Consider the following 15,646-nt stretch of genomic DNA (forward strand, 5'->3'; position numbering starts at 1 on the left):
GGCCCTTTCTCACCCTCTGGGCCCTTTCTCACCCTCTAGACACTAAATTCCCCCTTTGGGCCCTTTTTCTCCCCCTCTAGACACTAAACCCTCACCCTCTGGATCCTCTTTCCACCCTCTAGACACTAAACCCTATTTTTTTAAAAATGCATTGGAAAAGCCGCCATTTTGTTTTACCGGCATTCTTAATGGGATTGAACGAGATACCGGTACCGGTGCTCAAGACACTTTGAATTTTTAGCCTAAAAGCAGTTGTTGAAAAATGAATAAATATCATGATTATCTTGAAGGGTAGATCGGACTAGTCGGCAACAAAATTAAGTCGTTTTCATATCGTTTTGTTTTTTTCCTCGTCCGAATAAAACCGCATTCGCTCGTCGGTTTAATCTTATCGGAGAATATACGGGGCGCGGGAAATTGGTATAGGTCGATAGAATCGAAACACGCGCGACGCGCTAATCCCGGGCGGACGAAAAATCCCATTCGAAAATGATCGAAATGGCTTAGGACGACAGTAGCGGGTTTTGTTGCGTTAATACTCAGTAAGATTTAGCGTTTAATGAACTCGGATGACTGTACACGCGGCTTTCGCCGTCTTCTCAAGCGGCAATATTGATGGCTTTATGAGTATTTCAGCGCGGTTTGATAATCGCGAATAGAAAGCCACGACGCAATGAAGCGACGGGAGCATCTGTCGCAAAAGTAACCGCGGTCGCTAAACAGCTTATATCAGGCGCTGCAAGCCTTTTAGAAATATATATATATATATAGCTTTTATACAGTGACTGATATTAACCTCAGTATCCAGAGTTAACGAACAAAACCGCAGTTGATGAAATAACCATTTATTTTCTGACGGTTTCGAAATTTTGACGAACATCAGAGGAAGCAAAATGAAATCATCAACACTGTGGGTTTTGCTCATAAACTATTCAGTCATTGTAAGCATATTGTTGTAAAGTGATAGGTCTTAGCGGTGTGTGGTGTGTTCTATGTGAAGGGATGACAGCTGCGTTCAATCCAGTTCCTGTATTATTTTTCTAATCACAGTCCAGCCACCGTATTAAGAAACAGAGTCCATGCGCTTTTGTGGATATTTGCACGGAGGCCTGAGATGCCGCGGAGTGAAAGAGAGAGTCGAGAGCCCACCCCGTCGCTCGAGCGCAACAACCACGCTTGTCGTAGGCCCGGCTACAATTCCGTTTCCGGCATATTCAGAGTCGTACTTCGGCTAATTTTCTGTGACTTATGTTGTAAACGCTTTTTCTAATCAACAACGCCAACATCCAAACATTACCGGTTAAACAAATTTAAAGACAAAGTCTACACAAAGGTACCCCTCTCCCCCAACGCTACTGAAGGCATAGGAAGGCGGTGAATCGTCGACGCGCGCCTGGCTAATCGATGTACTGTGTTCTCGAGAACGCGATGTTTGCTCCGTGTAAACGAAGTTTGAGTGACATGTCTCAATAAATACAGGCCGGCCCGGATTAGAACCGCTTCCATGGACACCGTCGCCGCCATCACCACACCGCTTTAGGCGGAGCATTTTCAGTCGGTTTCCGCGGCACAAGACCCGGCGATCCTTTTATCTTTCATCGAGCACACTTCCATTGTTAAGGATTTCGTTTTTTCTTTTCCTTCAAATGTTGGAATGACCTGAAGCGATTCTTGTGTCTGAAGATCGTCGTCCCGATGCAGGCATTCTGCGGGCCTTTTTGCTGTAGCCTTCTTCTGTGGCCAAGAAGCCGCGACTTTTCTTATCAAAATATATAGGCAATTCGTAGTGTAAGCGTCCCGATTTACGGTCGTTGGAGCTCGTATGGAAGCAGAAAAAAACTCTCATCCTTCACAGCTGACACGCGTTTTTCGTTTTGGAATATATATATAAAGATCTAACGAGCGAGCACGTTAAGCCGCGTTCGTGGTGTAAAGGTTAGCATCGTTGCCTTCCAAGCAATGGATCCGGGTTCGATTCCCGGCGAACGCACACTGTTTTCTGTTCTCAAATTTTCAATCATGCCCGAGGGTGGGGTTTTAGAAGTCAATGTAATTAGATGTGTGGGTTGGTCAATGAACCCCTTGATGGGAGAAGAGCAACTAGAATTAGACACAAGGTTCTTGGCAAGTTGCTGTTGATAGGTGTGGTTATGAATAGAACATATACATGACGAACCCCCTCTTCCCAAAGTTGTGGTGGGAGAGCAGCGAGTAGAACATGGGTATGGGATTATTGGTGAACCCCCTCCCCCCACAGGGTGGTGGAAGGTTAGCGAGTAGAACAGACACATCAGGTTGCCGGTGAACCCAGCTGCGGATACAGATACACGGGTTGCTGGTGAACCCCTCCCCTCACAGCTGTGCTGGAAGGGCAGCGAGTAGGAAACATGATTTGTTGGTGAACCCCTCCCCTCACTGTGCTGGGAGGGCAGCGAGTAGGAAACATGATTTGTTGGTGAACCCCTCCCCTCACAGCTGTGGTGGGAGAACAGCGATTATTCGCACGCGACAGTTCTGGGTGTGGTACAAGACAGTGGCAAGAAAAATGCAGTTTTTCTAATACAAAATCAATTCAAGTAGATATTTTCTTCTTTAAATACGAAATTCATTAATCTTCGTTGTTTATAGTTGATTTGTTTACCGAAGATAATAGCATTAAAACAAACGTTTAGTCGGCGGACATTAGAAAGAATTGTGACTCGATCGCGAGTCGATTGCGTATAGAAAAGCCAATCGTTTACACGCGTATCAATCTAGTTTATACCATCAACAGCGAGCAGTGTTCTAGAAATACGATGAAGGCGACGATAATATACAATCTCTTTTCTAAATAAACCCGATAGACCCGTAAGCTGTTGCTATGAGTTATGGTTACATAACACCGCCATTACGCAGACAACGACGAAGACGAATTAAGTAACGACAGGTTGTGTTCGAATATTTAATCGGTTGCGTCCGAACCACTTTCGTTTTTCATCCATCCAATTCGGCTGCCACACAAGATTCGATTATCTAAGCCAATTTCGTAGAATTTTGGCCATCCTCGATTGCCAGGTTTGATTACCTCCCACCGACGAAGCGAACGCCAACACAAAACCATGCCGCAGACCCTACATTGGTTAATCATACGCCCGAGATTTCTTGGGCGGACAGGTCGCCATTTTAGTACATGTTGACGCTCAGTCTATGGATTAGCCAATCAAATGTGTTGTTTTTCACCATCAGATTCGCTCTATCAGTACGAAGCATCCGTCTGGAAATAACTAACGCTTTGGGCGCCACGCAAAATAAGCTTTTACAGGTGGCAGCACCGTACGGTGAAAAAATGTGCGGTGGCTACGAGTGTATTTTTCTACGATATTTTTCCTACACGGGAAAAGGCCAAGGCCACGCGACGCCGGGAGATAAATTAGTACGTTTTTTACGAGATAAAATTGTCGGCAAAGAAAGAGAAATGATAAATGAATTTAATAAATGACTCGGATGAATTTTGACGCTTGAATAGGATATTCGGCGCATACAGCCTGCTGTCAACTAGCAATTTATTCAGGCTTGAGGTGTCTTTTCTCTCTCAATCCACAGAGCTCCACTCGAGGTGTTTCTCCCTCAACCCGCTGAGCTCCTCCACTAAGGACATGATCATCGGCAGGTTTGGTGCTTCTTTTCCCCCAACTTGCCTAGAGTCACTGAATATTTCTTTTCCCCAATACCGGAAGATGCTAGATTCGAACCCAGCCTGCTTAAAGCGTGACCAGAAACCGCCCCCTACTAGCCGTAGGTAACCAGTATCGGCACACGATGAGTGTTACACTTTATTATCTATATTGTATATATTATATATATCATTATATTATCTATATTCGGAACGACGAAGTAATTAATTATTGCTGATGAATATTGCGACACCGGCGTGATACAAATAACCACTATTTATATGAAAGATCGTGATTCAATGTTATAAGATACTCGTTTACTGTGAAATTAATCATAGCTGAGTTTCTAAACCACGCCCGATGTAAAATAGCTTAAAACTAACTACATGTAATAGAGCGACAGTATAAAAGTACAAGGTATGAAAGTGAGGAGAAGTTGCTCACATGTCTGTTCTAGTCATGTTTCTATCTACAAAGTGGGAGAGATTGAGGTGGAGTTTTTAGGGAGAGGGGAGGGAGAGGTCGAGATAGAGGGAGAGGGGAGGAGAGGGAGAGGTAGAGAGGATGGAGAGGGAGAGGGGGAGGAAGAGGGGTGGAAATGGAGATGGGTGGAGAGGGAGAGGGAGAGGGGAGGAGAGGGAGAGAGGATGGATAGATAGGAGAGGGGAGGAAGAGGTAGGGGTAGAGGGAGTGGTAGGGGAAAGGAGAGGGAAGGTAAGGGCCAAGAGGATAGACTGAAGAGAGAGAGAGAGGTTTCGACTGTATGACATTCCAAAACGTTAATCATGTTGAGACCCCCTTATAGCAGTTACATTTGCGGAGAGCCGCTGCGGGGGCGGCGTGATTTAGGGTTCGGAATCGACTGAGAGTATGGAAACATTTTCTGGGGCTGTTTTATTGAATAACGGTGGTCAATGGTCGCGCGTTGATTCGATCGCGCAAAACCCCGCTAGCAATCAAAGCTTCCCGAATCGGAATCAAATCATCGTTATCAATTTAGTTGGTGCGAAGACGACGACGACTGGGGGTCACGCGATACATCGCACCGCGGAGCAAAAAAAAAACCGCCACGAAGATTGTCGTTTTATCCGAATTAGAATTTAATCGCGTTCGAATTCCCGGAATTGAACCACGGTTGATTTCCTCGAACGGGAGCCAAACAGCACTCGGCATTAAGCTAGAAAAATAAGTTGAAAGTTAATTATTGTCGACAATAGATACCATGATATGAATTGTAAGGATAAAGTTGAATTGGTTATAACAATAAAGTTAATTTGGATTTGAATTCATTGATAATTGAATTGAATTGACCGGCCACCGGTCTAAGACTGATATATTGGTAACTTCGTGCACATCCTCTCAAAAACAGTTACCAAAATCCATCCAAAATGAAATAATAGTTGAACGCCAAAATTCATATTTGTTCTTTGAAACGCCAGTATAGATGAAGTAGTGCGCATCGACTCACATAGAACCCTTGATATAACGCATATCAGGTATTGATGTATATAAACATTATTGTAACGGTTTTTACGGCACCAAAAACAAAAACAACAAAAGACGCCGTGAGAATGAAACACATGAATTGTGCGTCTAATACGCTGTGAAGTGCTTAAGTTCCGTGGATAAATAGATTTTCCAAATAATAGCTGAACGCTACTCAAATATTCAATTCATTTGTTTAAGAGTAGCCAGTAGACTATTGTTGCCACACCAATCTGAAGATGGTGTAATCCCAGGATCCGATTTCACAAGAAAAAAAACAGGTCGTTTAACATGAAGTTTTCATTGATTCAGTTTGTCTTAAATCGATTGAAAGGAGTTGTGTGAAAATGCGCCCGGAGCCGCTTTTTTCAATGCCTTTATTTCCGGTGATCGCTAGCATTCAGAAATACAAAATACTGTATTGCTGCTTGCTGCTGCTGTCGTCTGCGGTTGCTGCTGCTGCTGCTGCTGTCGTCTGCGGTTGCTGCTGTTCAAATATTGAATGTGTTAAGTTCTAAAAAAGTCGAATCGAATTATTGTTGTTGTCAAATTAGTATAATGAGATTATCACTGATTTTAAGCTCATGGTCGCACGTTTTTACAATCGTTCCGTTGTTTTCCCGGAGGAAAAGAAACTCTACCCGAACGCACAGAGTGTAGACCCAAAGGGGAATTTGTTAGTACGGCTGGGACCACTGCGACTGAGTGTTGATTACACTATACCGTGTTCGTGCGTTGGGGTCAATAAGTCTGTCAGGTGAGACGTGGGTTGGATTTCGCGGCTGCCATTATCGATTATCATGAAATCGTCTGTTTTCGCATGAGCGGTTTTTTCCCTGTTCTCGACCGAACATTTTCAGCACGCGCGTACACACCGCTCGTGCGCATAGGGAAATACTAACGAACGCGCGGCTTGTCACCGGGTTCACCTACGATATCATAACCGATGAGCGTCAAACGTTATCAAGAAAAAAAAAACAATCGACAGACGAACAGAAAGATCTAAAAACGACGATAGAATGCAATAAGCCATCATCCTCACCGATTTGCTGATGTTGCAGATCTTTGAGCTCAAAATGGATAAATGCAGTACCGGCACACACCACATGGCGCAGATACACTCAGCTACAGATAGTGAAAATAAGTTAATTTTCAATAAACTTTGAACTGGTTTTTTAGGTTCCCAAACGGAAGTTTTGTCAAACAAGTCATCAAATATGTAAATAAGATTGGCGTCCCCCCAATGAGTGTATGGGATGGTTTTACTAAAAAATAGTTATGCCGACAGGAAAATTTGATTCGAATTTAATTTATGATGTAGAAGAAATTGAAGCACGGCAACCGAGTAACAACTAGCGATCCTGGCGGATCCTCGTCTGCCATAAGTGGAATCCTCGATTGCCACAGCGGAGGTGCCGGTACCCCATTCAGGACCCAGTTCACGAAATATATATCATACGTCATACTGGTTCGAAGTGATCGAAGTCTATTATTGGAAGCCTAGAAAATTATGAAAATAGTATTGATAGCTCTAAGGATTACAAATTATGCATGGATTCCTTGAACTCGGTTCAGGATGAATAACATTAGCTGTATTAACATACGGAGATCGAATGTCAGATTTACTTCATCTTTTATGGTTTGTATTGCAATCACAGACCCGAATATATGTCAAGAACGCAATGATACACCAAGATAGGTTTTAATTAATCAGATTGGTACTAAGGCCGAGGAAGAGCTTATAGTCCACGCGGTGTTATGTCGTAATCTTGCCAGAAGACTTCAGTCAATGTAGCCGCGTGAGATAGGCACAATCAGAAACGTGACTGAAAGAGAACTTTTCTTTACGAAGTCTTAGTTGCTGTTGTTGCGTCTCCGCTATTCCTAATGGAATCAGCTTTATAAAATATAAATAACTTCATTATAAATAGAAGAAACCCCAGACGAACAAAGTCTAAAACGAAAAGGAAAGTTCGTATCATCACTTAATGTTATTAAATGGTTTTTGCTGGCGCGTTGTGGGAATACCAACATCAATTCGATTCGGTTTTTTTTTCGTCGTCGTTGCCCTTGTAGCACCGTTCGAAATGTACGAACGCGCGGTTCTCTTTAATCAACTAGATTAACTAACAGCAAGAGACGGTGACGTTGAAGTCATCGGCTCAAGGGTAAGAGATCATCATTCATCACTCTATTTATCTCTTTAGTTTTCGCAACGAGCGAAACTTACGGCCTGGGAGGAATTCGCGGTTGATCTGTTTGTCGAGAAAAGTATACTTTTTAAGAGAGCTTTTAGTTTTGCTGCTCCAGCTCTTTGGAATGCCCTGCCTGTCTCTGTAAGGCTTAGTCCATCAGTGCAATGTTTTAAGTCAAATTTAAAAACGTACCTTTTTAAAAGGACTTATATGTTTTAAGCTATTTTACTGTGTCTTTGTTCCTGCTGTTTTATCATATGCTTTTTAAGTTCTTGATTTTATGTACATGTATTAACCCTTTGTACAGCGCATGGATTATTATTTTAGTTATGCGCTATATAAGACATAAAATATTATTATTATTATTATTATTATTATTATTATTATCATTATTATTATTATCATTATCATTATCATTATCATTATTATTATAATTATTATTAATATTATAGTTATAATTATTATAATTATTATAATCATTATTATTATTATTATTATTATTATTATTATTATTATTATTATTATTATTATTTTTATTATTATTATTATTATTATTATTATTATTATTATTATTATTATCATACTCCTAGTAGCTTTCTCAGTTCTAATTATATTCGTGTAATATAGATATAAAAATACCTTTACTTTACTTAGCGCAGACTTTGTCTCGCAACCAGTCTAACAAATTACGAGTGGGGATTATGTGTCAACTTGTCTAAGATCCCTATTTTGCACTTGACTGCAAAAACCGGGTCTTAAAAGGCTATCTATAGCTGCTGAGGCAAAGTGACGATTTCCATAAACGCGAGTGTATGTTCAAAACCGGCTATGTCTCTTATATCTAGTGGGAAGTCGAAGTCAAACTCAGCTTCATCAAAGAGCTCGGGAGAGCAAGAGCAAGAACCGAGGATAACGGCTTCTATAGTACTTATCTATACTTATCGTACATAGCTGTTCGGCGCGGTAAAATTCTTATCAGGTACACTAGCACGCTCGCGCGTATGAGGTCCGCAGACATTCGGCTGATAATCAGGGACGATTCCAGTATTTGCACAGTTCCCGTCATTCCTCAACTGCCTAGCAATAATAATTGTCAAAGTAAACAATCGCGCGTTTGTCGCCTTCGTCAATCGTGGTGATTTTGATATTCAATCGTTGAGACACCGCGGCGCTGAACTAATCGGAATCGCTCACAGTTCGGCGCGTTTACGGGTTTTTAGGCAGTGTCAACATCACGCGGGTGGCTCCGCGCATTTTTATTACTTTTTGCCCGGTAGTTTCGAGACTTTTCTGTCCGGTTTGTTTGCCCGTTCATCGAAGCGCTCGATTTCATTTCCGCACTCTACTCATACGTCGAATAATACGTAGCCACTTTGAACATACATATAATTGTTCAAGTTGACGCTATTTCCAGAGTCAGGGGTGGATCTAGCTTTATGGAAAAGGGGGTACGCACTACCTGATTGGGTCACTACTTACACATGGAGGTTTGGGGATGCTCCCCCAGACTATTTTGAAAATTAAGATATATTTAGGTGCATTTTTGAGCACTTTCCCGGTTAAAATGTCATCAATATTGGCGGTTCAATCTAACGATCACAATTGTGAATTTTTACATTATGTGAGCGGATCTGTGTTAGTCGATGTGCAATATTGGTGTTACAAAATAACAATTACAATTGTAAATTTTGGCATTAATTTTGTAACTCAATAATACTAATAATAATAATAATAATAATAATAATTTATTTTCTTATAAAGCCCAAGTCTAAAACATAATCATTGCGCTCAATATATTTCCTAACTCTAATATTCTATTTTTGATAAATTTTGATTATTATTTTTAAGAGGATGTGTACTACGTCATCAATATATCGGGGTTAGACTGGTTGCCGGTCAATTCAATTCAATTATCGATGTATCCAAATCTAAAATAACTTAAAATGTGTGTATAATCAATATCATCTTAACTATCATTACATTATTCGATGTTTATATAATTTTGCCCGGTTTGCCGTGGGACGCGATTAGAATTTTCTAGTCAGCCAATCGATTCACACAGATCTTATCACCGAATTTCCAATTGGCGATTGCTAATTTTGCCTAACGCGTTCGCCGAAACAATTCGCCTAATCTATCAAAAGCTTATCTATCACATTATTCGATTTTTGCCGAATTTTGCCGTGGGATGTGGGTTTCTAGTCAGATTATCGTTTCACAGAAGTTTCATCACCGAATTTTCAATTGGCGATTGCTTATTTCGCCCAATGCGCCCGAACATATCGCCTTAACAACCACGAGAAAACGATTCCAGCGACGTAAAGCAAACAGACGAACAATGAAAAATGGTAGTATTGATCGGTTGCCTTGAGCTATCAAACATTTTCTAACTCCGAGATTTTATCAGTTGTTGCACCCTCTTAATCAACATCGGCCCTATGCGAACACTTGATTTAAAAAACAAATCTCTTACGCACTCGAAACGTTCGTGTTCAGGTATTCGACAGAAAAATCCAGCCTCGGACAAAGTGGGCCTCTTTGTCGGCACATTTCGATAACGCTTATCCGACATGGCACTTCGACTTATCAGGTCGGTCTTAAGTACGGCTATTTATATGATCGTTTCATCTAAGGATTTTCGCGTCGACGTTCCGTCGCGGATCTATCGCGAAGACTTCGGGTTTTCGAAGCAATTGCGATCGCGCGCGGGCGTGCGCGACTCGGACCGGCGTGTAGCGGACGCGTTTGAACACGATGAACGTTCTTAAGAGGGTTTTCGAAAAATATACTATCGGAAAGCCATTTTTAGATGAAAGAGAAAAAGCACTTTGTTCAGATTGCGCTGCAGGCCACTCTCCGCGTATATCGACCGACACAGAACCCTTTAAAATTAAGCATATTAGGTATCCATGCATATTTGCATCATTGTAACGGTTTTCGCTCCGTCAAAAATATTTCAACAGATTGTGCCAGTTATTAACCATTATTCAAACTTCGAAGTAATTACAACATTTTCTAATTACCTCCCCGAAAATGAATATACATTCAATTCAGCCGATACGATAATCGTGATAATTCTAAAACAATGGACTGTTTTTAAACTTAGGGAATTTTATAAAATTTTGTCTTGCGGTCTTCATCTATACCACGTGACCCCTTACGTCATACCTATTACTCGAATTACCGAAGAGACGAGTGCGGAAGAAAAGATGAAAAAAATAACACGACGAATATCGCTTTCAGTAGCAGTTTTAATTACATTAATGAATAATGCGAAATCGAAAAATGATATGCGCAGGTTTGAGATTACCTGGAGGGATAATTTAGCCACCGTTGCATTTTCGCTTCGTGTTGCACGTAGAAAGTTATCGAATGCATAAAATTAACGAGATAGCCACAGGCGCTGTGTATAGGAATACAGTAACTGTAGCTCTAATGAATAAGATAATTTCTGGCACTCTGGAAATTGGAAATTTTTTCTTCGACGTGTCATTAGTACACTTGGAACGTGGATCTCGGTGGCCGCTCCGCGCGATGAGGAACGCTCGTCACGATCGTCGCCCGACCGAGTTGAGGGTTCCCGGGGAACATGAATCTCAGTGATGGTCGCTCCACGCGACGAAGAACGCTGTGATCTTCTCTCGACCGAATTGAGGGTTCCCGGCGAGAACGTGGATCTCAATGAGGATCGCTCCACGCGTGGTGAGGAGGGTTGAACGTGTCTCTGGTCTGAGAGTGCCCCTATCGAACAGGCGTCTCGTGTATGCATAGCCCTACGGGGAGGGATCTCATATCCGATATCTGTGAAAGACGTCGAGTCCTTTTCATCAGATGTTTATGTGAACAGTTTCACAATTTGCTATAAGAGCTTTGGGCCTTATAAGCATTCCTTTGCTTCATCGAGACCCTTTGTATATATTGAAACATGAGTATCTGAGGAACTTATAATCTTTATATATCGTTTTGATATGATCTATATCTTTGTAATCTTGTTCGTACGCGCAATTGTGTAAATCAGAATATTACTATTATTATTATAATTAATATCATTATCAATGAGCTTTGCCAGCGGTCGTGTTTGTGCAGTTTAATCAATGGATGATGATCATAAAAAGCCTTGAAATTTTTGATATGGTCTTTCAGGTCTCGACATAAAGATTGGGCCCGCGAACTAAGCATATAAGTCTCGACCATGGACCGGCCCCGGGTACAATCGCTATATACTTTCGGGATCTGAGGGTACCCGGCCTCTGCGCTATGTTGACTATGGGACTGGGTCAACGAGATTTCTTAACTCTCAACTGTCGGAACCTGTGATATCTTTGCCCTTCTTCGGTCCATCTTACATCAAAAGATGTAAGCCATTCTTTATCAGTGATGTGTATTAAGATGACCAGAAGAGTTTTTCTCGTATAGTTTACGTGTCTAGACCGATGCCATTATTGATTTAAAGGCGCAATTCTTGCGTAATGAGTATTTGCACAAAACCGCCTGTTCCTTCCCACAATATATCCCCTCTTTCCGTCGACAGATTACAAACGGTCTCGCAAGAGCGAGCTAGACTCGGTCACAATTTCTCAGAAAACCGGAACAAAACAAATAGCTTACATTCTGCAGAATGTCACCGAGGATTAGCACGATTCTACGCGTTATGCGCGACCGTTCTTTTTTTCTAGTTTACATATACGTATCTCTATATAGGTCACTCACTCGATCGGTTTACGGTTTAACCACTCGCCCCGTGTGTTTTTTTAAAGGTGATGCGCTGACGTCACAGCGCGCGACATATTGGACAACTATATCGCAAGCGGTTAGTTGACGTTTAAAATTGACTGACGATTGATAAAGCACTATATCAGTGTTGTGGAGAGAATCCTACTATATCAACGGAAAATGATTTTAAGTCCACAAATGTTTTTAAAAATTCTAGTGGAGAAGTTCGGTTCTGTGTGTGTTGAACCAACCGTGGTGCTTTCCGATTTCCCTCAAGGTACGTTTTGATTTCTATCGCAGAAGATATTTTCAGATTTTCTTTTACGACACCCGCGTCGGCTCCAGTATAGTACACACACATTCTCAGATCACTATGGTATTTACGCGCTGTCGATCGTCGTTTCGTCAACGAGGCTTGATTTATCAAAATTGCAAATCGTCATGCGAAACGACGACTTGTGTATGTGTAATGATACGTCGAACCGGCGCGCGCAGCGCAGTGCGATCGACGGCGTGTCGTAAGTCAAGTTTTAATGGACCACGGGCGACAAGAAATATTACCCGGTGTCAGGCGAAACGAGGACCGTGTCAGGCGGCAGTTTGTCATCAATCTCTATCGAAGCAGTGCAGACGACAGTGAGCTAAGATCGATAGATCAGCATCAGACGATCAGATAAACGCGTGAATTAGCCCGGTAGATGAATCCACCGAATTCGCAGAATGGATGTGCGAGATTTTGTAGATTGTGTGCTATATCAAGAAAAATGAATCATATTGATTATCATTATTATCATTATCATGATAATGAATTAGTTATTGTGGATGATGAATCAAGAAACAAAATCGAAAGTGAAATTCGACTCTCACGAGTTCATCGAGTTTCATACAATTTCCTATTGCTCCTGAATGAATGAGGAATCCTCGCTTGTCAGGGTTTGATTGCCTCCTACCGAAGCTCACGTCAATGCAAACCCTGCCCGCAAACCTTTCATTTCTCTATTACATCACCCAAAATTTCTTGGGCGGACAGGTTAGCGGCCACCAGTCTGTATATATATAGCCAATTAGATGCGTAGCGAATTTGCCGGTGAAACCAAATGCATCTCATTGGCTTAATCCATAGACTGGTGTCCGCTCAGCGGCAACTTGTCGACCAAGATTTCTTGATTTGCAGCAAGGGTTTGTGTTGGCGCGTGCTCGGCGGGCGGCAACCAAAACCCTGACAAGCGATGACGGAATTGAGGGGATGAACGCGTCAATTAGCTATGTGTACTAATGAATTTATAGTGAACAGTAAATATGCAAGGAAATGAAACAGCGGTGGATTATGAATAAAGAAAAGTTAAATCTGTGTCCACGAGTTCATCTTGCCTGAGTCAAGAGATGTCGTTTGTCAAGACATGTCACTAACTGAGTTCAAAACTTTCATAAAAATACCACACTGTTCTGCATTCATTTAAAACCTCAACTTTAGGAGGAGCACATTTGAACTTTGTTTTACGTTGCAAACTCAACTATAAAAATTACTCCTATTACTATTAAAGAGAAGAGGGATTGGAATGCGTGGATTTCCTCGAATTCTATTGAATTTACAATGAACAGTAGCTTTGCGAGATAATTAGAAAATCTAAATTGAAATTTGAGTCACTGGCCTATGTTGCAATGTCGTGACTTAAGTCCAAACGTGCTGTTCATTCTGAAGGCTTGACTAAATGTGTTTGATTGGCTATACAGAACTAGGTCCTAAAACAGAACTGTAAAACAGAAGTGTAAGCTATGGCTGTGCAGTTGGCTTCGGGAATCATCCATCAGGACTGCCCTTCTCGCGTTGGAGTGACGACATGAGGATTGAATAGGCATCTTGAAATTCTCAAGGGTAATCTATCAGGCCAGGTAAATACCGCCTACTGACAGAGGAGAGAGGTTGAAGTGATATTTAAGTATTATCAGGCCCGGTTCACCTCTCCTCTTGGTCGATGCGAAGCGAGGTAAATGTCTAGATTTTTTATCCGGGATCCATCATTTAACGCGAACGAATCCGTCGCGGCCTTGAAAATTGAATACGGTAGCTGATTGAAGAATGAAATCTCACGAAGTGATTTAAATCGCGATCGTGTAGGTGCCAATTAGGTGAAGGTAGTTTCCGAATATTACGCGCCTTTCAGTCTGAACGTTGACGTAATGAACGAAGATGTTGTTACTAATGGAATTTCTATTCGATGGAACGAAAGCGGCGGAGAGTGCATTACGGGAGGGAGTGTCGGCTAGCGTGTGACGCGTTTTAAAAGTAAATTAGACGTCGCTTCTAAATGTCCTATGAAATCATATTAACCCCGAGCTGCGCGCGACTGTTACTTTTTCTCACGTTTATTCCAATCCCGTCTGATGCTTAGTTTTTTAATTTGTTTACGTACGCCTACGGACTTATGTAACAGTAAGATATCCAATTGGATGAACTGAGGACCAGATCTGTTCGTTATAACCAGCAGCTTTTCATAGTTAGATTTTGTGATATTGCTTATTAGTTCTTTAGTTTCTTAAACAGAAATCTATGATTATATTATTTTCTGACTTGTTGAAAATATACTATATGTATTCTTCATGATGCGGACTATCGTGGTCTAAAAAAGATGAAAAAAGAATATATCACAGAAATTCGTTACAACGAACTTCAGGGCACCGGAAAAATCTGTTCGTTATAACCGATAGTTCTATATACAACGTAACCTCGTTACAACGAACTTAAGGGCACCGGAAAACCTGTTCGTTATAACCGATAGTTCTATGTACAACGGAACCTCGTTACAACGAACTTAAGGGCACCAGAAAATCTGTTCGCTATAACTGATAGTTCTATATAAAGCGAAACCTCGTTACAACGAACTTAAGGGCACCAGAAAATCTGTTCGTTATAACAGATACAGTGAAACCTTGTTCCTTGCACTTGCGATACACGATTGATATATTAACTGGCTAGTGATTAGTCAACACGAACGAAGAAATTTCAATTTCCTGACGCAGCTCGGTACCGAGACGCGAGCTGGATAAAAAGAAACGATATCCAGCGATTCTTATGTATCATAATGATGAATGATAGAACATAATCAATCAAAGTATATCGCACGGGACTGTATCGTTTACTGTAGCAGATTGAGTTATTCTTCAGAGGGAGAGGGAGAGGGAGAGGGAGAGGGAGAGGGAGAGGGAGAGGGAGAAGGAGAGGGAGAGAAAGAGGGGAGGGAGAGGGAGAGGGAGAGGGAGAGGGAGAGGGAGAGGGAGAGGGAGAGGCAGAGGCAGAGGCAGAGGCAGAGGCAGAGGCAGAGGCAGAGGCAGAGGCAGAGGCAGAGTCAGAGGCAGAAGGTGAGGCAGAGGGAGAGGGAGAGGGAGAGGGAGATGGAGGGGGAGAAGGAGAGGGGAGGGAGATGGAGAGGCAGAGGCAGAGGCAGGGGGAGGAGAGAGGGAGAAGGAGAGCAGAAGGCCACGAAGATGACATACACGCGAATCGAGGGAAGAGAGATGCAGAAATGCGAGATGAGATATGAGGGGAGGGGCGCAGGCGACATGAGATGCGTGATGGACAAACAGAAAGTGCAGGGATTA

The 15,646-nt window shown here is 41.9% G+C and overlaps 1 non-coding gene across 1 annotated transcript; it reads left to right on the plus strand.

Moving 5' to 3' along the window:
* The first annotated feature begins 1,918 nt into the window (after positions 1-1,918).
* On the plus strand, positions 1,919-1,990 carry Trnag-ucc (transfer RNA glycine (anticodon UCC)). The gene has a single exon. It is a non-coding gene; the product is annotated as a tRNA-Gly (tRNA).
* The last annotated feature ends 13,656 nt before the right edge of the window (positions 1,991-15,646 follow it).

Source organism: Tubulanus polymorphus, chromosome 10 (assembly GCF_964204645.1).
Source record: "Tubulanus polymorphus chromosome 10, tnTubPoly1.2, whole genome shotgun sequence".
Taxonomy (NCBI): Eukaryota; Metazoa; Nemertea; class Palaeonemertea; order Tubulaniformes; family Tubulanidae; genus Tubulanus; species Tubulanus polymorphus.